Source organism: Pogona vitticeps, chromosome 7 (assembly GCF_051106095.1).
Source record: "Pogona vitticeps strain Pit_001003342236 chromosome 7, PviZW2.1, whole genome shotgun sequence".
Taxonomy (NCBI): domain Eukaryota; kingdom Metazoa; phylum Chordata; class Lepidosauria; order Squamata; family Agamidae; genus Pogona; species Pogona vitticeps.
The window spans coordinates 2348780-2375981 of NC_135789.1; the positions used below are offsets into that span (position 1 = coordinate 2348780).

The window sequence follows — 27202 nt, forward strand, 5'->3', positions numbered from 1 at the left end:
GAAAACATCTGGGATGTTGACAGAGTGGAGTGGGTGACTGTAAGGAAACTGTGATCATGACCATATTCCTGCGTAAGTTCTTTGTTGTTGTTGTTTAGTGGTTAAGTCGTGTCCAACTCTTTGTGACCCCATGGACCAGAGCACTCCAGGCCCTCCTGTCCTCCACTGCCTTCTGGAGTTTGGTCAAATTCATGTTGGCAGCTTCAATGACACTGTCCAACCATCTTGTCCTCTGTCATCCCCTTCTCCTCTTGCCTTCACACTTTCCCAACATCAGGGTCTTTCCCAGGGAGTCTTCTCTTCTCATGAGATGGCCACGTATTGGAGCCTCAGCTTCAGGATCTGTCCTTCCAGTGAGCACTCAGGGTTGATTTCCTTCAGAACGGATAGATAGGTTTGTTCTCCTTGCAGTGCAGGGGACTCTCAAGAGTCTACTCCAGCACCACAATTCAAAAGCATCCATTCTTTGGTGGTCAGCCTTTCTTTATGGTCCAGCTCTCACTTCCATACATCGCTACTGGAAAAACCATAGCTTTGACTATGTGGACCTTTGTCGGCAAGGTGATGTCTCTGCTTTTTAAGATGCTGTCTAGGTTTGCCATCTCATAATTTCTACCCCAAATTAATTTTATTTATTTATTTAAAATATTTTTTATCTTGCCTTTCTCCTTTAAAAGAACCAAAGAGGGCCTTTCTTGTCCTTCTACTCCATACTCTCTCCTATTTTTTACAGGAACCACAGAAAAGCACTTTTGTGGAAATTTTGCAAACTCTGACATGGATCAATTGATTAATGAAGCAATTGCTCGAAAGCCAAACTGTTCATTGATCAAAACATCTTTCCTAAGCTGACAGCCCTAGCCTGAACACACAAGTCTTTCAAGTGCTCTTTAAGGGGAACCAGGTACATACAATGTGATGGAGAGGGCAGGAATAAGGAGACTTGGATTTTAAACTTTAGCCACTTATGAAGCTTATAGGATGATCTTCAGTATCTTACCATCTCTCCACTTGTCCTGCCTCACAGGACTGTGATGTAGTTGGCATGGCATACGCCTTCATAGGTCACTCCAGGCTCCTCAAAGGAAAGGTGGAATGTGACAGAATATATTCATAACATTTAGCAACAGCTAAAGCACTTGCTCACCTTTCACGAAGAACAGTTGCTCATGGATTGCTTCACAAATCATACTTTCAGCTGAGAAAAAATTGCACCCCGCCCTGCCCTATGCTGTTTACCTGTGACAGCCAAATGTTTTCCAGGAGAGAGAACAGTGAACATATATTCTGAGAAGCCTTTGGCTCCACTGGTACTGAATTGCATTCCATTTCTCAGATCCCCAATAACACAATATAGTTAGGCACCACTAAAATGATAGAAAACACTGGGCAATGTTTCAGGTTTGACAGAATTCTTCTTCAGGGTAGACAGAGAATGGAGGAACAAGCAGAGGATGAGGGAAGAAACAAAAACATTCCAAGCGAGAATAGAGAGCAAAGACCTTTGTATAAGATGACAGCTTGCACAATTATCTTACAAAAAGGAACACCTGCAATTTAAAAGGCATTTCTGTGAAATGGGCCAGAAGAAGCAAAATGAACATGGCCTCAGCCCCCACCTCTCCATTTTGAAATGAGACTGTAAGTTATCATTAATAATAAGCAAGAGGCTAACAGGGAAAGCAAAGAAAGGAGGAGGAGCTTGCAGTGAACAAAGTACATGATTGGGTAGATAAATTGGATTTCTCAGGTCTCAGGTCAGGAAACAATATCTCAAATGTATTAAGTCACAAAGAAAAATTAGATAGCGTAAACTGATCCATCCTGCAAGGGTGCTGAACTTTTTCAGTGACTTTAGAAGGCCGTGTTTACAGTAACATCAGCTCACTGGCCAAGGGAAGTTGTGAGCTGTTTTGCAGAGGAGAGGAACCAATTTCCCACCAGCCTGTCTATCATTCCCCCTAGCGTGTGTTTGCAGCTGTTCTCTTGGGCAACCCAATTTGCATATTGTTGGATTCTTTGATTATTTTTTTTAACTTCTACTTTCCTTTTTCTTAATTTTATCTTGGAAAAATAAAAGAACATTTATATGTATTTTGCTTATCTGTGTGATAACATTCACCCTTCAAAATGGAATGCAAGGCCATTTTAAATAGCAGTCAATTGCCTTCCCCACCCTGAAATGACAACTAGCTCTTGTCACTCTGGATTTTTCCTTTTTAATATTTTCCCATTCATAGTTTTTGTTTTCCATTTTAAGCCTGGAAGGAAGAAGTCTGGGTTAATAGTTTTAACTATACTTAAAAGTGCCTATAGTTATATAACAGGGGAAGAAAAGAACATATATATATGTCTCCAGGAAGTTCCTTTCTTCCCCTGTTATATAATCTTTGAAACAATAAAATAATATGGAAGTAAAGGGAAGTTAATACACAACAAATATCCAGTCTTTAGTGATGAACAGAATACTTGCTAAACTCTTTGTTATCAGTGATTTAAGCTGTGTCTATCTGATGAAACACATCAGTGAAGAATTTTCATCCCTCAAGATTTTTCTCCTCGAGATGAGACACGTGCTGTTTTTTTTCCTCATCAAAATCCCCATAAGTTCTACAAATTGCGCAAAATGAAAAACTTGTTTTCTTTCCCTCTGAGAAGCAAAACCCACTCAACAACTGTCACAGAATGATGGCTGATTATTAGAAGAATTAAAAAAGTCCTCCGCAGTGCTTCTCAGCCTTAAAGTCCATGCAATGAAGCAATAACCATCCTTATTTTGTGCAAGCTGTGCACTTTCCCTTAAAGCTTTAATTTAGTACAATTTTGCTAAATTTACACACACACACACACACATTTCCTCTGTGTTCTCCTCTCTTGTCAGGAGTGCAATAAAATACCGTGCTAGAAGAATAATTTTACAATTCCTTGTCCTCATCCGCAAGCACTGGGCAAGCTAGGATTTATATCCCTACTGGTTATATTGACTGACCATTTGTAAATACTCAGGTAAATGGATAGGTCTTAGCCTAGTAACATGATGCCACCCGAAAAATTGTGCCGGTGTCTCTGTTTAGAAAAGGTGCTCCAGAGCCAAGATGCTACCATGAAGGATGCTATCCTAGGGTGTGCCACAGCCCAATGTACTTCCCTGGTGGTATGATGGGTTGTTGTTCGGCAGGAAACTTTCTGTTAGATCCTGCCCCCCCCAACATTATCTGTACATCTGGGGTCTCCTCAGTCTGACAGATATCTCTGTTTTGAGGGTTGTGCTGTTCTGGCCACACAGTGATCCACACTTCATTCATTCATTCATTTAGTCCTGTCCAACTCTTTGTGACCCCATGGACCAGAGCACACCAGGCCCTCCTATCTTCCACTGCCTCCCGGAGTTGGGTCAAAGTCATGTTGGTCACTTCGATGACCCTGTCATGTTGTCTCCTTCTCCTCTTCCCTTCACACTTTCCCAACATCAGGGCCTTTTCCAGGGAGTCTTCTCTTCTCATGAGACGGCCAAGTATTGGAGCCTCAGCTTCAGGATCTGTCCTTCCAGTGAGCACTCAGGTTAACTCAGTTAAATAACTCTTTGGTATAGATGTTTTATTGTTGCTGGCTGTTGAAAGCCTCCCTAGAGGAGCAAAAAGAAACAGAATTTCAATTTTAAAGTAGGAATTGACCAGACCCAGTACTAACTGTGCAATGCCTGCCTCTCTGTATCCTTGAAAAAAGTCAAAGACTTTGCGACTCCTCAGAGCCCTCAGATTGCATGAAGGTCTATGAGGTCCCAGCAGGTCTGTTTTGATTAGTATTCTGTATTTATAATATCTCCATAATGGCAAAACAAAGAAAAACAAGCCCAGAGAATGCATTTTTAATCATCAATCATTGCTCTTTGTTTGTTGTGAATGAGTGGCAAAGTGGGATATTGAGCCTCCAGTAATCTCTTCTTTTTGCCTCAGCTTCTGCACCCGAATGCACAAGGAGGCAAATAATAAACAAGTGAATGAGTTGGATGATCTAGAAATAAAATTGATGGCAGAGCCACTTTAGAACAACTTACATCTCAGGTGCAAGGTTGCTACTCAGGATATGAATGAAACTTCCCTGCAAAGATCTCTCTCACAATTCCACTTAAATATTTGAGGGTTAGTGGTCTGAAAGTAAAGCAAGCACAAGAAGTGAGTTGTTCGTGCCAAGGAATCAGGCAAGAATCCTAGAGCTTTGTTAAGGCTAGGTGGGACCCTCTGAACCCCTCCCTTCACATCAAGTGAGAAATGCTCAGCCAGAAACTGTAGCAATACTTTCAAGCCACCAATGACAGTAGCACTTAAGCAGCACCAATGCGGGCCGGCAGCTGCCCCTTCTGGCATGCTACATGAAATGATGACACAGAAAATAAGGTCACAACCCTCTTTATCCTTACTTGGGAATTGAATCTGGAGCTGCTGTTAGGTAGGGTAAGGCATTTGCCTCATGGGGCAGGTTAGAAGCAACAGTGGCAACCTGGACTGTCCAGAATTCGGCCTCTCTGTGTTAACCTGATGCTTCAGGTACACGGGAAGGTCTTCTTCCATTGCCATTGTTGAAGTAAGTTTGACTCGATAGTCTTGTTGATTTCTGGACATGGAACATAAAGGGGCTCCACCTTGTTCTTCATATCAGGCAACAGAATATGCATAGAGAGATGAGCCATAAGTACCAGGTCACAACTGGCTTGTGAACCTACCTATACATAGGGCCTTATAACTGCATTTCAGCTTATGCTAAAAGAGAATCTCATTCCCAAAGCTGCCTTTTTCCTGAGCGTTAATGGTGGATTGAGATGGTAGGTGAATCCCTGGCTTCTCACAACCAGTCAGAGCTGGAAGTCTTGAAACTAGGAGCTGAGGGATGCCAAGCAAGGGGTTCCATCTTAGTGATTCCTCCAAAATTTGGCCAAATAAGAGAAGTATTACACTTAAAGCCATCTAACTGGGTGGGCAAATTTGACAGTTTTAGTTTTTTCCTGCATTCAGTTATCCTGAATTTATGAAGAACTTTGCAAAATTGAAGAAGTTATTATCAAACAAATAAGCAAACAAAATAGTCTCACTCATCTCTAGGTGAGTATTTGCTACATTGAAGCAAACTGTTCCAGAGGACATAAATCTGTGTTTCTATGACATTCATCATCACCTCCCAAGACCTATTAACCTAGTAGAAGCAGCCATTTTACATATAGAAGATCAAGCAACCCCCTCATCCGATCGGAGCATTTGTATTTGTAATCAGCAGTACCACTCAGATGAGAGCCACAAGCAATGCCTGAGGAAAAATGGAACAGGCATACAACATATGTATCCTATTGAAAAATAATAAAAAGAAAATGAGTCTGTCATTACCCAACATTGGTTTGTCTTGAAATAGGCTTCTCTCTCTCTCTCTTCCTCCTGTTACTTTATTGTTAATGTCATAAATAATGCTTCCAATTTAGCCTTCCAAGTAGCCATATCCTCCTCTCCTGCCACATTTACTACCTTCTAACTTTAAATCAGATATCAGAATTGAATTATCATAGACCACCCCCCTTTGGATAAAAAGTGCATCATATTCAGAGAATCTCTAGTGAGTGTTCAAGATCAGAATTAAACATAAGAACTTAAGAAATGCTGTCCTGAAGCATATCAGAGGCATATATAGTTCATAGGTACCTGCTTCCACTGTGATCAATCAGATAGTCCCCCTGTGAAGCCCACAAACAAGACAGGAGGGCAACAGCACACTCCCCACTCATGTTCTCCAGTATACTCAGTAATAATCTGCAGACAATATTCCCAGTAGCCACCAACAGTTCTAGCTTACATTAATTTGTCCCATTTCCTTTTAAAGCAATCTACTTTTTTCCCATCTTGTGATATCCAGAATGAAACAAGAGATAATGTTGGAAGACGAGCCTTCCAAGATGAAAAGCACTCACTCAGGTACTGGAGAACAAGTACAAATACTGCTGTGGCTAATTAAGCAACTAGAGTAAAGCTGAAATGATGTGTAGTTGTTGATTTGCACAGAGGCAAAAGGAAAGTCTGATACACCTAATGGGGACGTGGGAACAAGACTAGTCACACACACACACACACACACACACACACACACACACACACACACACACACACACACACACACACACACACACACACACACACACACACACACACACACACACACACACACACACACGTCATCCCAGCCTACCCAGCTAAATAGCCCCAAACATGGGAATCCTTTTGCAGAGGAAGTCCTTCACCCTCTTAACCATTTTGGTTAAGAATTGCTGGCTGAAACCAAAAGGCTATCTGGTCTAGGATCCTGTGCCAGTTCAATGCTTCTAGTAGTGATAAATGTATATTTTCCTCACCAGCGACTAGTGTTCAAAGCAATATTTTGAGTATACTACTTTCCAGAATCCCACAGCAAATGTGGCCAGTTGCTAAGCTTTGTTTCAGAGGCAGGCTGCCTCTAAACATGGATGTTCCATTTAGCTATTATGGCTAAAATCCATTGTCCACCCTCATGTCACCCTCAATGAATTTGTCGGAATCTACTAGAAGCAAAATTCTCACCGCTCTTTAATTCTTAGATCTTTTCCTGAACCTCCCGATCTGTTTGACAAAAAAAAAAGGCATTACAATTTTTACCTCTGAAAATAAAAGAAGGCTACAGCGATACCCTATAGCAAAGGAATGGTAGTGAGACATATTTTCTGGGTTCCCTTCTCAGCTCTGCCTGCTGACTCACAACATAGTCTTGAGCAATGATGTGCATTGTTTCCTAAACCTGTAAAATGGGAACAAACAATAAAACACACCCACCCAAATGGGTGGTGTGAGGTCCTAATTAATAAGTGATTAGACATAGCATTGTTGACTCTCAAAAGGTGCATAGGACTTCATTGTCACTGGTTAGAGCATTTCAAACACTCTGCCCAAGATCCCAACAAAATTATTATTGATGCTTAAGCAATTATAAAAATTAAAAAAAAAGCCAAAGTTGAAGAATTACTTAAGGGATGTAGTCACCATGAGATATTTGTGTTTTGTTGTAATAAATTAAAATACAAAAGGGAAAAGAGGAGAAAACAGATTGGATGCACAATTTTCTGTTGATTCCAAGATAAACTTGCGACATGGGCTCTTTCCCCACACACATACCACAATTCTGTCTAAAACAATCTCATGATCTACATTTATAGCAGTACGGTGTGTGGGTGTGTTTCTCTGAGTGTGAATGAGCTAGACATTTATTCATGTCTATTTGGCACCTATAAACCTTGTTAGACGCACTGGCTCATACTGGCTCTGGGATCAATGTCCTTGATTATTATCTCTCTGTGTTGTTTCTCTTTACAGCTGTCTCTGTCTTGGCCAACATATGGAAAGTTAGTGGGTTTTTTAACCACAACTCTGAGATTGCCCAAGATAATTGGGGGATTCTGATAGCTGCAACAAAAAGGTGTGCATATGTATCAATAGTGTCATCTATGTGGGTGGGTGATAGTGTTTGTAGCTTTGCCCAAAGCTAAGGAGAGATGGATTTGCACATAGAAGAACTAAAGAATTACAAAGGAGTATATCAAGCAGCCCGATCCATTGGTTCGACTAGTTCAGTATTTTGTACTTTGACTGGCAGTAGATGTTCATGTCTTAGGTAGAGGGTGGTGATGTTCCTATCACCTACTTACCTGTGTGTCGTACCTTTGCCTGGAAGAATCTAGCCTTTGACAGCTTGATTTATTTGCTTCTTTATTAGATTTATTTATTGTGCCACAGCAAGCTTGCAGAACAGTTTACAATAAAATACAATATAATTCTGAATATAAACTCTTAAATAAAATTGAGAAATAGGCTGAGGAACGAATGGCAGAAACATCTGCATAAACTTACTTTACACTAAAGCTTTTATTTAAAAGTAAACAAAACAGCTTTTTTATCTTCCACTGGAAAGTTAGGATGGTAAGCCTTCCTTGGTCTCACAAAGATGGAATGTTTCCATACTAAGAAAACTAAGGTCTCAATACCTCAATATTTTTTGAACTACAACAATTCAACTGCAGATGTTTCAGATTCTAATTCCTGAAATTAAATTACTTTCAAGATTTGGAACTACCACATTCATTACCACCAAAAGCAAGAACAGCTATGTAACCTAGATTTGGTTCTAGATGCTTTAGTTAAATTCAGATCAACGTGTGGAATCATTTTGGAAACTGCAGTTGACTCAGAATGTTGTAGCTGGAATTCTTGTAAAAGCTAAGCATTTGAATTGCAATATGTCCATACCAACTACATTTGCCTCCAGCCACAGTTTAAGATGCTAAGATTTTTACTTTGAAAAGGTTAAACAGCTTGGGTCTAGCCTAACTAAAAGGCTGCTTTCACAATATGACCTGCCCAAACTTTAAGACCACATCTTAAATGTGTGCTGTGCCTCATTTGAAAGATGTGTTAGTTTGATGAATAATGGGGACATAGTATTTTTGTGTTGGCTCCCCAATCTTTGAAATTTCCTGCCCAGAAATATATGCACATCAACCATGTTTGTTCCAATTTTTAAAAGAAACTTGAGCAAGTTTTTATCGCATTTTGCAATAGATTAGTATATTGGCTTGGCAGTTGTAACTGCAATTAGTTTTAATTCATGGGTTGGAATGGTAAATTCTTGCATTTCTTGTGCATTTTTGAGGTTTTTTATGTTTAAATTGTAATTTTGTGAACAACTTTGCAAGGTCAGTGAACTGCATAAGAAATATTAGAAATCCATTAAAGAAAAAGACCAAGCAGATCCAGTTTCAGATTTGGTACAAATTAGCCTTGTTCCATCTATATTTTCATTTCTACCCATTTCCATCCATTGAGGTGATATATGTGTGTGTGTGTGTGGTAAGGAGATTGTTAGCCTTTCATGTAAATATTTGCCTGATTAAGAGTTTTCTTTTTTCTCTTTTTTCCTCTCTCTTTTTCTTAATAATGTGTAACCCAAGAGCAAAAGTTTCATGTGAGAAAATGGCACTTGGCAAACAGTGGCTCTCTGATATGCTCTAATTGCTTTTGGTAAATTGACAATCGTGGGGGGATGAAAGCAGATAAGACAACATTTAATGTTGAAGAGTGGCTGCTACTTTTGAACAGTTCATTTATTTAGCTTTTTCAGAGGAAAACAGGGTGGGGAGTCTTTAAGGTGGCACATGTTTTTGTCTCTTTTTTGTGTTGCTTTGTTTTGGTTCTTTGGATTTTGCCTGATAGGGTGGGGAGAAGGAACTCAATAAGTTGTTTGTGTAGCAAGTAAACAGTGTGAAGAGTGAGACATTTCCCCCCTGCTGTTCCTGTATTTGATACGCTTGCTGTGTAAGCCACGCAGGTCTACTCACAAGTACGTCCCACTGTTTTCTGTGGCACTTAGTTCCTTGGAAGTAGGTCTAGATTTGCAGCATTACAAGAGAAAGCCCTCACAGTAGAGATACTGGCTGAGGTGTGGTTAGAATGGACCAAAGGTGCCCCTCCTACTCTCTGTGTTTTGCAGGGTGGTGGTGGAGGAGAGAGAAGCTACCAGCACTGGAAAGCTGTTATCAGTTACATCTGTCATAAGGCCCAAAATGGAACATTTTGGGGATGGGAAAGAGTATGGATCTGCCAGATCAAGGCTGCTTTAATCCTTTAATAGGCCCTTCACCAGCAACAGTGCCATTAAATTTAACAGAAGGGGAACCACTGGTTTGAAGGGCCTGGCACAGCTGCCTCATAAACTACCCACTGTACAAAAGCAGGGTTTAATAAGAGGCTAAGAAAGATCCAGAAGGCAGTGGAAGACAGGAGGGCCTAGTGTGCTCTGGTCCAGAGTTGGGCACGACTTAACAACTAAACAACAAGAAAGATCAGCTGCTTCACTTCCCTCTGTTCCCAAAACTTATTCACGGTCATGTCAATAGTCTCCCAGTGCAACTGGCAGGAGAACCTGAGTACGACCAGCCTGAGATACTTTGCCTGAGTCAGAACCTAAAATTGTACCCACTCTCCACCTAAGTCAAGGTGACCAGCAGTCCAGGCCAGTTAAGTAGTTTTGGTCCATAGGTTAGAAAATCTAACAAGTGCTTCTTCCCCCTCCCTGTCACTAAAAGTGCAGTGACAAAGTAAATAGCTGGTGGTTTGCTGCCTTTTAATGGCACCAAGACCTTCTGCCTTAAGTGCCCGAGTCTTTTGTCCTAATGGTAAGGCTCATGGACCACAAATCAGAGGGCTGTGGTTGAGTTGCATATTCACTTGCATGGAGAAGTTGTTGCACTCTCCTGCAAAAACTTAGTAAGTGTCAAAATTCAGGCCATGCCAAGCCTGGGGTGGGTCCCAACCCCTTCCTACGTCCGTTCCTCACAGGAGTAGCACAAGGAGAGACTTGTGTGGAGGACTGCCCATGATGTGCTGCATACCCGGAAAAGCCTTTCTCAACAGCTTCTGGGTGGCACAAGGCTGACTCTGGGAAAGTCTTAGGAAGGGGTTTATTATTTATTTATTTGAAACATTTCTGTGCACCCTGTCAACAAACAGTACTTCGACTCATTCACACACCCCAAAAAGCTACAATCATGACATACAGGAATTAGGTTTTTACAATGTATCAACAGCAGTATTTTATTGTGTTACTTTGTTGTCCTGTCTAGTTGTTGTAAACCACCCAGAGTGGCCTCTGTTGCCAGATGGGCAGTGAGTGAGTGAGTGAGTGAGTGAGTGAGTAAATAGTGGGGGGGGGGATAAAAGAGAAAAATCAAGGAAACAATAACATTTTAAAACCTGGGGAAAGACAACCAGGTGAGCCTCTCTGAGGAAAGCAGGTCCCAGGAAATGGTCCTGCGGAAAGGTCCACTCTCCTTTCCTCCCCAGCGGCAAAGAAGATGCTGGCATGGAGTCCACAGAAGAGCCCCCCCCCCCATGGCTGACTGCAAGGTCAGGGAAGTAGCCGTAGGGATAGCTCTGGTCTCTTCACTCCACAATGAGAGGAAGCGTTGGTGGGTGTTCTTTCACATTTGTGTGCTCCCCTTCCATTAAACCAAAAGGGTGGTGCTGCTGTGTCCAGTTTATTCGCTCCCTCTTCCACTCAGAAGGAGGACCGGAAGGCTGGAAGGAACTTAAATGTCTTTTACCACAGGTGACTGAGCCTCACTTGTGCCACTTGCAGGCCCTCACCTTGGCATCAGCAAAGACCCACGAGCAACCAGTTATACCCACTCATAATTCCCGTGCAAATTTTTATACACAGAAAACGTTCAAGGCAAAAGTCACATCGCCAGGAGCAGCCCAAGGCATCTTGCTGCCTGAGCTGGTGGAGGAAACCTTGCCCCCTCCGAGGGAAGATCTGTGGTCCCCCAAACCCAAAGAAGTTATTATGGCACGGGGGGGGGGGAAATCTCGCCAGCTGCTGCCCCCTGCCCTGGCCGTGGAAACGAAAAGAATAGCCTGGCAATGAACGATTTCCTGCCTTTTTTGCACCGACGCTTGGCTGCCGGGGGAGTCTTCCTCAGGGCAGAGCCAGCCCTACGCTATGCCAAACGATGAGTTTCCTTCTCAACGGCAACAACAGCGTGGCATTCACTGGGACTCCTGAGAAACACACAAGAGGTGCGCCTTTATTCTGGCGACGCCACATCGACCTCTCTCTCGGTCTCTCTCTGAGACCTCCTGAAATGTACTAACAAATCTGTGGAAGAAAGGTGGCCACAACCTGGACAAAAAAAGAAGCGCGTACTGGGGGGGGGGGGGGACGGGCTGGGCACAAGCCCCACGCCACCGTCTTAAAACTTTTTATTCGGCCGAGCCCGATGGCATAAGGGCGGCCCGTTTACCCCGAGCTGGTCTCGGTACAGGAACAGGCACAAGGCGAGGAGACGAGGGCCAGACCGCCGGGATATTGTTCTTCGGCAAAAGTAGCCGTCAACAAGAAGAGCAAAAATAATAACTAATGTCGCGAGGGCATGACAGTCCAGGCCGGGATTTACAGGCATCCTTCAGTTAGAAAGAGTTCCTCGCTTGCTCGAAACAAGAGTCCGTTCCGTGCCTTTTCCCTCCTCTCTGCGCCTCCTTCCTCTCTTCCCCCCTCACACACACACACACCGCCGCGCTTTTCCTTACTCCCTTTTCCTTCTTCGCCTTTAACTGCAGGGAAGGGACAGAGGGTGGCTGAACTCCGGTCCGGGTTTTGCGCGCCGCCCGCCCCCCTGGTAGAAATAGGAAAATTCAATAATCAAAGCAAAGGCGGGCGGTGGGGGGGGGGAGGCGAGCGCGGAGGGAAAAAAATCCCGGATCAGGGCAACTTTGATGGCGCATGCGCGCTCCGAGACTCCATCCTAAACATACACATTTCCCTGTACTTGGAAAGTCACCCAAAGCAGCCCCAAGTGCAGGTAAGATCTTTCGCTCTCCTCTGCCCGCCCCTCCGGCGGCCAGTCCCGTGCCTTGCTCCCCCCGGGGCCACGGCCGGGTCCCCGCTCGTGCACTTTTCCGCGGCTTGTCCCGACAAGCGCTCGAGCGGGTGGCTGCTGCCCCAAACAACTCTCGCCCGCTCGCTCTTCTCCCCCCCCCCTCAGTGCGCGCTGATGAGGCTTGGCAAGAGAGGGCGAGGAGCAGCGCCCGGGAGCAAACGGGGGAGGGGGGGAATGGCTTGGAGGGAGGGCGACGTAGTTTGGAAGGTGCCTGAGACTGAGCTGGGGAGGTCGGGAGGGGGCGTGGGCAAGAAGGGGCTTTGCGCCGGCAGAGCGGGAGAGGGGGACACTTGCAAGGACGGGGGGGGGGGGCCGGCGGCCGGCGAAAGAGAGATGGCATTGCCTTGCCTTCTATTGTATTGCGCTGCGTAGGTCGTTGCGCTCTGAAAAGTGGCGGCGGGGGGGGGGGCGCGCGGAGAGACACGCGCGCGGATCTTGTTCCGTGGGTGCAGCTGCCAGGGATCGCGGAGTAGCGCTCGCTTTTTGATTTCGGGGGAGGGGGGTCTGCTGCTGCGATTGGTCTTTTCCACCCCCACCCCTCTTCCCTTCCTTCCTGGGGCACCTTGGGAAAAAGGATGCAGGTGGCTTCTCTCCTTCCTGGTCCGGGAGTTGCGGGTCTGGGGTTGAGGGGCGGCGGAAGAGAGGCTCGCAATTCCCAGGACTTGGATGAAATTGAACAAGTCAAGCAAAGGGAGGGGGATGCGCATGTTTTGCGTCGCTTTCCCTTTTCCCACTTCTCTCTTCCGTGTTCCCCATATACCCCAGTCCGGAGATGTCCCTTTCCGTAGAATCGGGGCGGGAGGACTAATCCTTTTCGATCTCCCCGGGGTTACGGACGCAGGTGGTGCCTAGTCGATTTTCTGGAACTTTAAAAATAGCATTGGCAAGAGGAAAAAGGAAGGGGACAGGAAAGGCAGAGAGAGAGAGAGAGGAGCAGAGCAGGATTCCCCACTTTTTCTTCCTCTCCACTTTATGACTTTGGATCGCAGGTGCCCGACTCCCAAGGTAGCTTTGACCAGGCGTCCTCTCCCCTCTCCATCTGCTTTTGCCGAAAGAAAGTTGGCCAGGCAGGGCGAGAAGGAAGGGCGAGACGCGGCTGCGGTTTCCCCGCCGTGTTGTTGGGCTTGTCATCGTTAAGATTGCCGCCCGAGCGAGGTTGGCGTTTGTGAACGGCGGCCCGCGAAGTTCGGCCAAAGTCGTGTGTTGCGGGAAGGAGATCGGGGTGCCGCGGCGCGTTTCTGGAGAGATGCCCTGGAGGGTTCGGAGCGCGCGATGCTGGGGGTAGCCGTGGGGTGGGCCTGGGGTGTAAGGAGACGATGTTCCAGATCTGCCTTGGGGAAGCAGCCTCTTGTGGAAGGGGCTCAATTTTTAAACTCCTCTCTCCTTCCCTCTTTGAATGGTCCGTTCATCTCCTTTACGTATGGTTTGGGGGCGATCCGCGAGACTTGATGCCTCCCCACTTTGAAGCAACAGGTTATTTTTACCCGGGTGGCCTTTGCAGGAGCAGCTGAATTGCTCTTTGGAGCCAGGAAGGGGGTCTCTCCCGCCCTCCTCTCCCTCTTTTCGCGATCTCTCTTTTTTCCCATTCTCCTTTTTTTTAAAAAAGTCTCGTGCTTGGGAGAGTTTGGGTCTGATGGGGGCGCACAAGGGGTGAGAGACCTTTGCTACAGACGGCGCCTGTTTATGAGTGGGGCGAAGATGGGGGGGATGGCAGCCGTTTGTTTGGCTGCGTATTGTTTGTGTTGGAGGGTGGGATGGGGTGGGGTGGGTGGGGTGGGGGCTCGGCTCCGCGGTGGGGTGGAGTTGGGAAGGGCGGGGGCGCCCTCGGAGGAGTGGAGGTTTTGGTCAACGCTCCTCTCCATGTTTGGGCGCTCCCGGGACCAGGGGAACAGGTGTCCAGTTGTCAGTCAAAGTTCGGGTCTGCCGAGAACTGGGGCCGGAGGGGGGGTTAGAGGGGTTTTATTTTTTATCTTTAAGGAAAGAAAAGAAGAAACTTCAGGGGTTTGTCAAAAACAAAACAAAGAAGGAAAGCCAATTTAGGGACAGGGCAAAACGTGCAGGGTTGCATGTTATTTATTTATTTATTTATTTATTTCTTTCTTTCTTTCTTTCTTTCTTTCTTTCTTTCTTTCTTTCTTTCTTTCTTTCTTAGCTCTGTCTGTGCAAATTTCTAATCAAATCTAAAGCTTGGGACCCGAGGAAGAGATAATGTTGCTTTCGTCCTATATGATCTCTTTTCCGTTTGGGAGTGGGGGTACCTTTAATGCGACCCTCAATATTTTCTTGGTGACAAAAGAAATGTCAGGTTCAGAAAGCAGACAGAGAGAGGACTGACCTTAGGGGTGTTTTGAGGGGGGCGGATTGGCTGCCCATTTACAAATCTGGGCTTGGGGCTGAAGGAAGCAGCATGGGTGCATGCTGAATGCTAGCATGCATTGAACATACCAGTGTTTCACAGCATCCAGACCCGAGAATTGATGAGGAAGGCTTGGAGCAAGAGGCATGGGTTGGGAGACGAAGCCAATGGTGCAAGTGAGGTGGGATGCTTAGATGTCTTCCTCCACTTTGGTTGCCTGAGAAAACTTTTGCATTAGGCTTGCAGGGCAGAGAGTTGTTGAGAATAGCTGTGGCTTAGATCTATCTGGTGTCTGTGGGAGATGAGCAAAACTTTCTATGCATTTGATTAATAAATTCCATGTGTTCCTTCCTTTTACCATGCATATCTCTCCAGCTCTTTCTAGAGCATTTGTAGCTACATTAGGGATCACCTTAATCTGTCCCCTTAGAGTAGTACACTAGCTTATTCCACCCTGCTGCATATTTTCTACTTGCTGTCTTTAGGTTCACCCTATGCCCACATATGTGTGCTAGCAAAATAATTCCTATTTGTTCTATTGTCACCTTCTAATCCCTACCTCTGCTGGCTGGGAAGGGTTTAGTTGGTGGTGATAGTGGAGAGAGAAAATATTGGTGGACGTTAGCAATCAAGTTTCCAGATCTTCTGCCTCCTGTTTAATTTATTAGACTACTTATTTATTCTGTTGATAATAATCTGTTGCAGGTTTCTATGGAGATGTTAAACTGATCTCTCTAAGAAATCAAACTCCATAAGTGCTAAATTGTTTAAAGAAGCAACATGGGGTTCTTTTTCTCTTTGTTTGTTTTTCAAAACTACTTTTTTATTTTTGATTGCTCAGCTTGCACTCTGTATATTGATGTGTTAAAATAAAGGGCTAAAGCTGGAGAGAGGCTTGGGAGTGAGAAGAACATTAGGGGAGTTATCACCATTGCTGAAACCAGTTCTTCTGCCATCTGTGCATTTAACTGGATTCTGATCTTGGAAGGTTCTGTCTAATGCTGTAGTTGAACATCAAGTTAGGCTAGAAAGGGGCTGCTCTTTATATGCTTGTGTTTAGTCTGAGAGTCCAGCCATACAAATAAAAACTCACTTGCTACCAGTATGAAGCTGTTTTTTCCTTTCCCAGCCTTCATATTAAAATAAAGCCAGCACCAAATATAAAAGGACTTGGTGTGAAGGGTAGCTTATTATTTTTGTTTGAAGTGCAGAAGGCCAGGATCCAGAAGGGATAATGCGATAAAGATTTTTGTTTCAGTTTATGTCAGTTTAATGGGATTGGAGGAAAATATTAGCTAGAACACATTTTATTGAAGCAAATGCCATGGACTTTACAGCACAAAACTTTTTCTTTTTTGTTTCTTTACATTAAAAAGTCATTTTGTGATTGTGTAGTGATCTTAGGAAGCCGTTGTGTTCCAGACCCATTTAAAGATGATAAAGACTTATGTGCCTCTCTCTCTCTCTCTCTCTCTCTCTCTCTCTCTCTCTCTCTCTCTCTCTCTCTCTGTGTGTGTGTGTGTGTGTGTGTGTGTGTGTGTGTGTGTGTGTATTACTGTGCTGAGGAAGGCTGGTGCCAGGTTGGTGACATTATCTCCTGACAGGCAGGGGCAAAGTTGCACATTTAAAAATATGTCCATGATGTATGCCTTTTTTACTCCAGACCAAGTGTTGCCACATTATCTATTGCCATTCTCATGAAACTCCTCCTTTTTTTCCTCAGAACAATTTCTTACCTTTTTAAAAGCGTGTTTTTCTTTATATGTCTGTAGACAGGCATACATTCATACATATGCGTTCAAACTGTTACAGCTAAAAGAGCTCTAAATAGACTTGAAAACAAGACTACTGTAAGCCTAAGTTGTCTGATGAAATCCACATCCTTGATTGCTTTTAATCTTATTAATTCTCCTGTGTGTTGTGTTTTTTCCCCTCTGTATTGCTGCTTCAGTGCAGTTTGATCACCATTCTGCTCCCTTCTTTTATTTTATTTTATTTCTTCCCTTTTGTAAATCTTTTGAGTAAATGCTTGTCCTTTCCCCCTCCACCTTTTAAAAAATTTGAATTGCAAACTGGACTGACTGACAAGTGGAAAACATCAACAGAAAAGCCAGCATGGCACCAGAAAAAGAAACACTGTGGCTTTAAACCCGGGAGTTTGCATATTCCCCTTGTATCTTTCCCCTTTGCTAATTATTGTGTTGTTTTCAGAGCAAATATGTCATATCCATGGCGACCGGGCAGGTTTATTGTCTTTCAGAAGCAATAGCTCACATAAGTAATTAATGACTTTTTTTTTCCTCTGGCTTAGGTTAAACAGATCATTCAAGGAAAGTCATCTCTCTCCCCCTTCCCCCTCCTCTCTCTCCCTCTCCTTCTCTCTCTCTCTCTCTCTCTTTTAGCACAGTGACATAAGAACATGAGTTAGAACAAGAAAATACTTTAAACAAGAAGTCAGGGACTAATCCGCCCCTTTTTAGAAGCTATTTGCTCCGTTTTCATATCATTGACATTGTCATTCATTACAGAAGAAAAGCCTTCCTTCGAGGTGGGGGGACAAAACAGAAAGCCATGATCTTTGCTTGTTGTTTCTGCAGTAGACCAAGGTGGTGGGCCCACAGATCAGCCTCTAAGAATTCCTTTTCTGGGACCTGGAATTCTCCCCCATCCCTGAAATGTTTAAAATAAGAAGGGCTGGGTAAAGTATCAAGACCCTTCGAGTTGAATTAGACACCTAGTAGATTTCTTTCATCACAACTCTTCTCCTGTATTAGTTTTTCCTTTTGTCCTTTTTTGCATCCTAAATGAGCACAAGCTTTAAACAGGTGTATAGGTACAGAGTTGTAACTTTCAGAAACTTCCAGTGTTTGGTTAAAAACCCTTCTTCTGTGCCAATGTATATCTCTCTTAATTATTTTGTTTTAAAATGTGTTTTCCTAATTTCTTCATTCTTGTTAATTCAGCATATGCTATCTGCCAAGAACAGGGACAGGTTGTTCCCTGTTTTTTACTGAGATGTCTATTTTTTTTTGTCTAAGACAACAGTCACTACCACCCCAAAACACTCCCCCAACTTAATTTTATTTCAGGAGGGTTTATACCCAACTCATGTGTGTATATACTTGAGAGACTGAGAGAGAAGAACTTTGCCCATTTGACTCAAAGCAGGTGCATCTAGGATGGCTGTATTCCATAGTATTTCTCCGTGCACTTTCCTTAGAAACAAGATGGGAGGGTTTCCTGGAGTGGTAACCACAGAAAATCATGTAATCCCATCATCTGAACTTTTCTTTTAGTTTTAACAGATGTCTCCATTCATTTCATATCTTTTGGTTCCTGAGTTGGGCCTTGGTGGTTGCAACAGGAACAGAATCATAAGTTTCATATTTGGTTGGGCTCACAATCTGTCATCACCGTGATACTATCATTAACTCAGATATCTTTCAAGTGGCAAAAGAGAAAGCATAGAACCCCAAATCATAAAGATACCTGGTTCCTGATTTTCTTAAAAAGCAGGCCCAAGTATGGAGAGGTTTGTAGTTGATTCCAGATGTGCTCCTGATGTCTTCATCAGAATCTGAGCAGAGGAATGGGCAGGAAAGAGAGACAAATGGCAGATAAGGAGAGGTTGCTGGATGACTGGGAAATTAGTGTTTAAGTTGGGGCAAGTTAGGAACTTGGTTTCTCTCCAGTTTTGTTTGTGCTGCATTCTTTCTTTGAAACTGCAACCCAAAGGAACTGAGGCACGTGGCCCTATAGTGCACACAATAGTGAAACTTCTCTATAAAAATAAAAGCCCACAACCCCATTTCTAAAATTTGAAAAAAGAGAAAGGTTAGAATAGCCACAAAAGTTGATCTGTGTGCTTGTTCTTCTGGTCTTCCCAGCCCTTTGAAGAGAATTTTTAAAAATTGCTTTAATCCATAAGGCAGGTATGTTCCTGGATAGCATTGTTATCTTTCCAGATGTGTTGATATGTACAGTGCTGGAACATGGGAGGGAGGTGTGAAATGCAGGTGAAGAGGTGGTTGTGGGGGTGGGGTGGGGGATAAAGAAGGACCTCAAATTAACTTGGCTTTGGTGGAATGCTGCAAGCTGAAGAAGGAAAAGCAGGAGTGTGTCGTAAATTTTGCTAAAATTAATCAACCGTTTAAGAGCTCCATGTTAACGAGCCTTTCCAGGCAGGCAGCTTTCTTCCTTTCTTCCTTTCTTTTTTCCTGTCTTATCTCATTGCCCCCACACACACACACTTTATTTCAAAGTCCAGGATTGGAGAAGGTAAAGAAAAAAAATCTTTTTGACAGTGGGGAGGAGAGTAAGAAGGGCAAAATAAGGAAGAAATGTGTGCGGAAATAATAAAAACATTACTCCCTACTCCAAAAAAGTGGGGATTTGCTTTATAGAATATAAATCCTCAAGTGTCCTTGATCCATATTGTCACGATTTTTTTTTTTGGTCTGATTTGTCCTGTGTGCCTTTGACAGAAAAGGCACGTAGAGAGAGAGAGAGAGAGAGAGAAAGAGAGAGAGAGAGAGCGACAAAGGGGAGAGAGAAAGAGAGGAACGTGTTCTCAGCTTTGTAGCTCATTATCATTCTTAATAAGTCTTAAGGAATAAAGAGAAGCATTGAGTGTAAATGCTGGGTAATCCTAACACTCCTCAAGGTGAGAGGAGTCTTGAGGACACAGGAGAAGGAAAGAGGAGGAGGGATCTAGTGGTGGAAAGGGACAAAGAACAAAACGGGTCCATCCAACTGACCATACCATCTCAGCTGTATGGGCCCTATGTATTGGAGGATCTGCTGGGGCGGGGGGGGGGGGGTTTCAGCTGCTGTAGAAAAGTCCTAGCCAAGTTTGGGTTGAAAGTGGGCTTCTGAGCAGGTTTTGCCCTCCATAGTGTGGAAGTCTTAGCTTTTTCAACAGTTACTTTTTAAAGTTCAGCATTTTGGGAAGCAGACTGTTGCTTTCCCGTTTCCACTTCTTCTTCAACTTTGCCCTGATGGACAAACACACTTCTGCTGCTGAATAGAAAGACCCAGTGGCTCCAGCTTTTTGTCCTGTGCCATCCTCACTTCTTCCTCACATCTTCTGGCCAGTTCAGTGGCAGTCACCATGCTGCTGCTGACAGGACAACTGACACATGCGGGATCATTGTGTCTGTCGAGCACTAGTTCATGTTGAGTTCTGCATGTGGGTTTGGCTTCAGCAACTACCGGTACAGCAGCTGGATGTCAGTACCCTGAAGGCCACCACGCTAGAGAGGCATCTGACAGCAAATTTTCCTCTCCGGATTGGATGTGACATAGTGTGCATTTCTTCACAGTAGTTCCATAGAATAATTCTCGTGGGAGATGTTAATGTCAGAATAGAATATCAACCCAGATTTTGCATGAAAGACTTCCAAGGAGATTGCTAGCTGCCTGAAAGGCCTTTCTCGAGGAACTCCTTATAATTTACCCATTCGGAAGCACATATTTACTCCCGACTCTCCTTGGGTAAGGAAAAACGTAACATCAGAACTGGGCCAATTTTTCTAGCTGAAAAGTATCTCCTCGCCACCGTTAACTGTCTCCTGTGTCCAATTATTTTAATTCCTCTTGCCATCTCTTGCTCTTTATTTCTAAAGAATTTATTTCCAGATGCTGCTTCGTTTTTAAACAAGATGTAACTGTAGGAATAGGACACGTCTCTAAGCATTCCGTTTTGGACACTAGGTGGCTTAAAGTTATAGGAATGGGTTATCTGTACTGCCTGGAAGAGAGACTGGTGGCTTCTGTTGTGTGGGCTTCTTTAAGTAATAATAATTATTATTATAAAAATCTTAACAGCAAGCAGTGGGAGACTGTGACACCTGGAATTTTTTGTTTCTTGAAACATGCCACCCTCCCAACTCCAGCATTACATTGGGTGCAGAAAGTGGAGGGGTTTAGTGATTTCGGCTGATTATGTTTACATTTCTGGATAGTCTTTGCTCCATCAAAGGAGTGCTAAGTTCCTCTATTCTGCCCCCCCCCCCAAGAAAGAGTGTCCCTTTGGATACATCTCTAATTCTTTTCCAGCCCCATGCCATTCCTAGGGAGCTATATCACACTTTGAGGACTCCTACCTGCACAGGAGATTAGGCTTAAATTAGAGAGGATGTTTCCTGGACAAGATTGAGAATTGTCCCTGTGAAGTCCAGTCACTGGTTGGGGATAATGGTGAGGATTCCTTTCCCCATTGAATGGGGAGAGGGTGATACAAGAGATCTCGAAGGATCAGAATCAGACCATAAACCTGAGTTTCCCTATCTCTAAAAAGGTATGCATCAACTATTTAGGTGTGTGAGAGATTTCTTTAGTAATACTGGTGGGAGGAGAGAGAGCAGGATGTCATTTTGGCAGGATAGATGTACTGTAGTTCTGAATCTCTGCCAAGGAGCCTGGGTCTTCTGAAGGGTGCCTGAGGTGGAGTAACCAACGGTGTACCCTTCTAGTTGCTGTGGATCCTAGTCTGTGCTCTTATATTTCTTGGAACCTGGGGGGGGGGCGGTTTGAGAAAGCCTTACCAATCAATTTTCAGACCTCTCTTGCAACAACAGCAACAAAACCAAGTCCCTCAGTCTTGGTGAAAATGCATCTTGTAGGAAAAAACATCCATATTGCCTATGTTTGTATCACAGCCTAAGTGCAGTTCTTCTAGCAGAGGCTTCACCATAACCCTGCCATAACACTTGGCAAAGCCAGACTGAAATGCCAACACAATTAGGTAAGGTGGAGAGTACTGTTCTCTGTATTTTGAGGAGGCATAATTTCATGGTATTGTACAGAAAGGGGCAGGCCTCAGTGGAGTGGGCTAGAAATTTCAGGAAGCAGACCATAGGCAGAGAGGCAAAGAAGAAGGGTGGAAATGGAAAGCCAGAACCTAAGTTAGACTGTTACCTATTTATTAATTGTTCATTTATCTATTTATAAAATAAAATATTTATCTGCCACTTTACATGCAAAGATCCCAAGTCAGGGAATTGTTCTCACAAGTATTTATAGCAGCTCAAGTTGTGAAAAACAAATGAGCTTCTTGCAGGCTTCATGGTAGCCCCTACCCCTAGATATTTGTACCTCCCCTTTCAGGTTGCAATCTGCAAAACTGAAACATAAAGCAAATTGAAAGGTTCCTGGCTAAATGCAGAAGGCTCTTCTTTCAGTTGTTTTGCTGTGCCGACATCTCTAGCTGGACACATGCCGTCTGTTTGAGATACCCTGTCTTCTGGATTGCATAGTGAGATGTGTTTTATTTCGTAACCTGGATTGCTTTCCCTTGCAGAGGAGAATTGTTGGTGTTTGTTTGTTGCTTCCAGATCTCTGCAGATACAAAACATGCTCCCCCCCAAGGTGGTTTCTTTCTGGGGACAACAAAGAGGGTGATTTAAGGCAGTAAAGACAGCCCTTGACATGCCTAAATGAGTGTTGGAATAAATGCAAAATAAAATTAATATTTAAATAAAGCAACCTAAAATGTCCTGTTGTTGTTGTTGTTGTTGTTGTTGTTGTTGTTCATTCTCAAGAAACACATTCAAACACACCCTAATCCACTCCAACTGGAAACTCCTCTACTTAGAGAGAGCTCTTGAGTCCTCCTGAGTGAAAGTTTGCCTGATGTTATGAGCGAATGCCATTGTTGCCAGGATAGGAAGACACCTGAGTCTCTTCCAAAGACATAGCTGAATGGCAATGACCCATGCCAAGTCTTGATCCCTCTCTTTCTACTAGGACTCCTGAGGACTCTGTGTACAACAGGGCCTCCGCAGCAGAGCTTCCTGGTAGTTGGATTGTACTTGGTGTTAGCAGCCGAGGTAGCGTGTTGCGTTAGCTCTGCTGTGCCCCTTATTTGGGCACTATAGTGGAAAAGACTCCTGCCATACTGGCCCTGTTTGCTGGTTTTCTATCTGGCAGCAAAAGCTCCTGGACTCTTGTCCCTGGAGAGAGAGGCAAAGGGGGTGGGCAGCTGCGGGGGAGCACATTTATTCAAAGAGAATGAAGTATCCGATATCACAGCCAGTGTGTGTGTCCCGTGTCCCGTTTCATTGCTTTGCGCCAAAACACACATCCTTATTTCGGTAACTGTGATCTTTTCAAGAGGTTAATTTCCATGACGAACTGCAGGCCACGTGCCTGGCGGATTTATCTAATTAGACTGACACTTTTCTCTTTTAAAAAAGGAAAATTAAGCTGCCCCTTTGGAGGGACTTAAGTCCTTTTAAAACTGTGCAAAGCAGAAGTGGCAGCAGGCATCATCCACTCCGGAAGGAAAATAGGCAAAGGCAGACATTTTTCCTCTTAACTGGAGACCTTACTTGGTTGATGGGGTGACTGATTTTTCAGCGCTCTCTCCCTCTTTCTTTCCCTGCTCCTCCATTCTTCATAAAACCCTTGTTCCTAGTCTAAATAGTTTTTATTTTTTTAAAAAATATCTCAGTTTAGTATGCTTTTTCCCCTAAACATTCAGGTTTGCTGCTTTTTAAAACAAGCCCCATGGGTGTGATAATACTGTTCTGCTTCTTTGAGGGTGCTTTTGTTTCTAATTCATTTACTTCCTTAAAATATTTGAAAGGCAAGCTGGACATAAGTAACCAGAATCACCTAATAAAATACAACAGCAGAAACTTACAAATTAAGAGGGGGAAAGATAGCTATAAATAGTTTAAAATTAAACTATCTGCCAATATAAGTCTATTTGAAATGGACATATCTTCAAGGATCCAATCATTCTCAGGCAAATATGCTTTGTATTTCAGAGGGTTATTGAAAGGATAAGGCAACTTGAAGGATGTGTTTCCCCGTAGAAGAAAGGCAAAATAAGCATTTACTAAACCAATAGAACCCAACCTGGACTTGAGTGCCCCATGCAGAGGCTGCTCTCTGGATGCCCTATGATGGGCTTCACTGTGGGCACCCATGCATGGAAGTGTGCTCGTGAGATAGTTATAAAGTAGTGATTTTCCTAGACGCTTACACTTGTGAAAATGAGGAACCAAAAAACACTTGCTTTGTAAATCAGTTGCCAGAGCTTGAGAAAGTTACTTTTTTTTTTGGACCACAACTCCCCAAATTCTTGAGCTAGTATGGCCCATACAACATAATCAGGTGGGTATATCCCATCCTCCAGTCTCTGTCCTGCCATCTGCTTGGTTTGCACGATGTTGACTGAATGGAGCACATGATCACAAGTTGTAGTGAGGACAGGGGTAGGGATTGGACAGGAAGCCTTCTAACCCAATTTGACAATTCCTGAGCTGCTGTGGAGTCTCCTTTGCTGGTTTTATTTTATTTTATTTTATTTTGAGAGAGAAAGACATAGATAGTGGAAAGTGAGCCTGCAAACTCACTTGTGGGAGAAATTGGCTGTGTGGAATGCGGAGTGACTGGTTTTGTGGCAAGAACCAGGCACTCCCCCCCCCCCAAAAAAATAAATTGTTCAAAAAAGATAAAATATGTCTGATGCAGGGGGCTTCTGAATGTGCCCACTTTTTTAAAAAAATGGTAGCAGAATCGTTTTCTTCCCCAGGAAGTATTTCCTCTTAAGAGTTCCTACTCCTCAGTCTTGTGCAGGTAGCAGTTTTAATAAGTTGACCGCTAATTCGTCTATGTGTTGTGGATAGATGGGTTGATTTTGTGTACTGGTTGCTGTGTCTAGAAACACAGCCGTAAGCCTCTCTTCAAAATATGAGCTCCATCTTGACAGTAAAGGTGAAAATAGTACAATTGGATAATTTTGGACTCTGGACACAGTGGTCTTACAGGAGGGTGAGTGTGTTAGATGATTCCTTCGGTTCATATGTGGCAAGCCAGCATCACTGTGTTTGAACCCCCATCACCCCTGGACTCCTGATGCAAAGTCAGACCCTAAGGATACCATGGAGAAAAAGCCTCTGAACCAAGATAGAGGCTTAGCTTCTTTCCTTCTTGGCTAGAAAGTTGGGTCAGATTGATGGGATGTCAAGAAATTATACTTATTTCCCTGTATATCCATTTTAGATCCCGGTGTTTGCGTAGTAAGAAGCTAAACAGTGCTCACCAATGAGGGGTGTGGAGAGAGTTTGAACCAAAAAAGCTGGGTTTGTCTATTCGCTTCAGATACTGTAACTGGATTCTCAGTTCCCCACCTAATGGTATAATATCTCGGATGATACAATGCAGATGCTCTAAAGAGGTCTAAGGTCAGATGTCGAGGGTGTCGGCAGCAGCTTGTGTATGTTCTTAATGTGGAGTGTAAATCAAACCTGCCTTTAGGAGTGTGCAAAAAACTCTCCTCAGTTACGTACATGTTTTTTTTCCCCCTCCCTTGTCTCTACGAAACGGATGTTCTGTACATGCTGCTTCTCAGTCCAGAGGTATAAAATAACTTTTCATTTTGTGGAACATCGGGTTAGTATACCTGGGTTAATAACAACCCTATGAGTTAGGTTACGCTGAGAGTGAGTTCTTGATGGAAGGCCAACTCACGGTGTCATGGCTGAGTGAGGATTTAAATTTCATCTTTCTTAGTCAATTACTAGTAGATCCCAGTGTTATATAAATATATGTTTTTATTTCTTGGATTCCTACCTGCTTTACTTTCAAAGAATGGCTTTTGAGGTCACTAACAATGATAAAATTACACAAAACAAAACTAAAATATAAAACAGATTAGAAAAGCTTTTATAATCGAAGCAAGTAAAAGCATCTGAACTCTTAAAAGATCCTTCTAAAATAAACAAGCTTAATTGCCAAAGATATAATTAGTTTTGGAAGTCATTGTTACTCAAGATAGTGGTGTGATGGTCATTATCACAGGTTGCTTTAACAGTGGATTTTTGTGTGCAATAGAAATTTCAGTGGCTTTGAGTCATGTTAAATGCAGATTGTGGAAAAGTTATTTCTCGGACTACAGCTCCTGGAATCCATTGGAAGATTCAGGGAATTGTAGTCTAGAGACTAGTTTTGGCTAAATGACACTTCCCTTGGGTGGCTCTGTTTTCTGGCTGTCCTTGTAAGCTACCAGACACCTATGGATGGCAGCTTTTGTGAAGCCTACAAAACAGGGTAAATGTTTTTTTTTTAAATCCTGAGCTCAGTGTTGTTCTTTTCTTTTCTTTTTCAAATTGCCTTCATGCCCTGCATTTCAAATGAACTTCCAAATTGTGCAGAAAGTTGTAGGAAGTCCATATCTGTATACTTCTCCTCAGCAATCCTGCAGTTCCCTAATGGAGAAGATGCCCTGTTACAAAACACGGTCGGTCCTCAAGAGAGACTAAACAGATTGGGGAGCCTTTGGAATTAATCTTATTTAGTGGAGGCCCCTCGAAATGAATGGGATTTGGTACTGACGACTAAATAAAGTTCATTTGATTTAACCAGCTCTGCTCTGGAGTAGAACTGGCACTGAGTTATGCTGTGTCTCTTTCTTTTTCCCTGGCCTTGTGGAGAGGAAACTGTCAAAGTGAGTCAGATGCAGTGCTGGCAGCTAACACCTGTTGTCCTTTGCCCAAAGCCTTAGACCAGGTAAAATAACCGATAAAATTCTGCTGTATCTGCCTTTTTTATTTTATTTTTTTCCTCTTTCATCCTCTTTCACTAGTACAGGTTGGCTTTCCCTCCCCCCCTTTATTTATTAAGGGTGGAGCAACAGAGAAGACATGGTGGAGAGGGAGGGATGGGTGGAGGGGGAAGCAAAGGAAAACCAGGTGAGATTCGGACAGGTCCCAAGAAATAGGCCAGTCTGTCAACAAACCTCTGTTGGATTGGCTGATGAAAAGAATGGGAGTGAAATAGCAATAGACTCTAGCAAACTTTTCACCTGTGAACCCTCCCCTCCCCTTGAACACTGGATCTATATCCAGACTTTTTTTTAATCTAAAGTTTTTTAAATTAATTTTTTTATGTTATGCAGCCAAAAACAAGGAGTGTTTTTCCATTAACAGGGGGCGTGGAGTGGTAATGAGATACATTGTCTCCTGAGTTAGATCCACGATTTATCCATGCTTTATGCATGTTTCTTCAAACCTTATGACCTAAATGCTGCCCTTCCCCTCTAGCATATAAAACAACAATAACATTTTATTGTTATTTATTTTTATACAGTATCTCACCCATCTTCTAATGAATTCAAACTGGTCTGTATGGCTGTCTTTATTCCCATTTTATCCCAATAACAACCCAGTGAGTTATAAGTAGGTCAGGCTGAGACAAAAGGACCGACCTGAGGTTGCTCAGTGGAGATTTGATCCTGAATTTCCCCTTTCCAAAATTTTTAATATCTGCAGCACATTGACTTTTGTATAAAATTAAACCATAGAGGAAAATACAAAAGCAATAAAAGCAAACACATACGT

At 43.3% G+C, this 27202-nt stretch overlaps 2 long non-coding RNA genes across 2 annotated transcripts in view; one reads left to right on the top strand and one right to left on the bottom strand.

Annotated features, from left to right (window-relative positions):
* Nucleotides 1-1395: 1395 nt before the first annotated feature.
* LOC144584046 (uncharacterized) lies at nt 1396-12287 on the bottom strand. Its single transcript, XR_013538052.1, has 2 exons — nt 12150-12287; nt 1396-3625 (listed from the first exon to the last, which is right to left on the bottom strand). It is a non-coding gene; the product is annotated as an uncharacterized LOC144584046 (long non-coding RNA).
* A 5-nt stretch (nt 12288-12292) lies between these two features.
* LOC144584044 (uncharacterized) overlaps nt 12293-27202 on the top strand; it is a 112166-nt gene continuing 97256 nt past the window's right edge. Inside the window, exon 1 of the long non-coding RNA XR_013538050.1 lies at nt 12293-12421. This is a non-coding gene — a long non-coding RNA (uncharacterized LOC144584044). The remainder of the gene's footprint in view (nt 12422-27202) is intronic.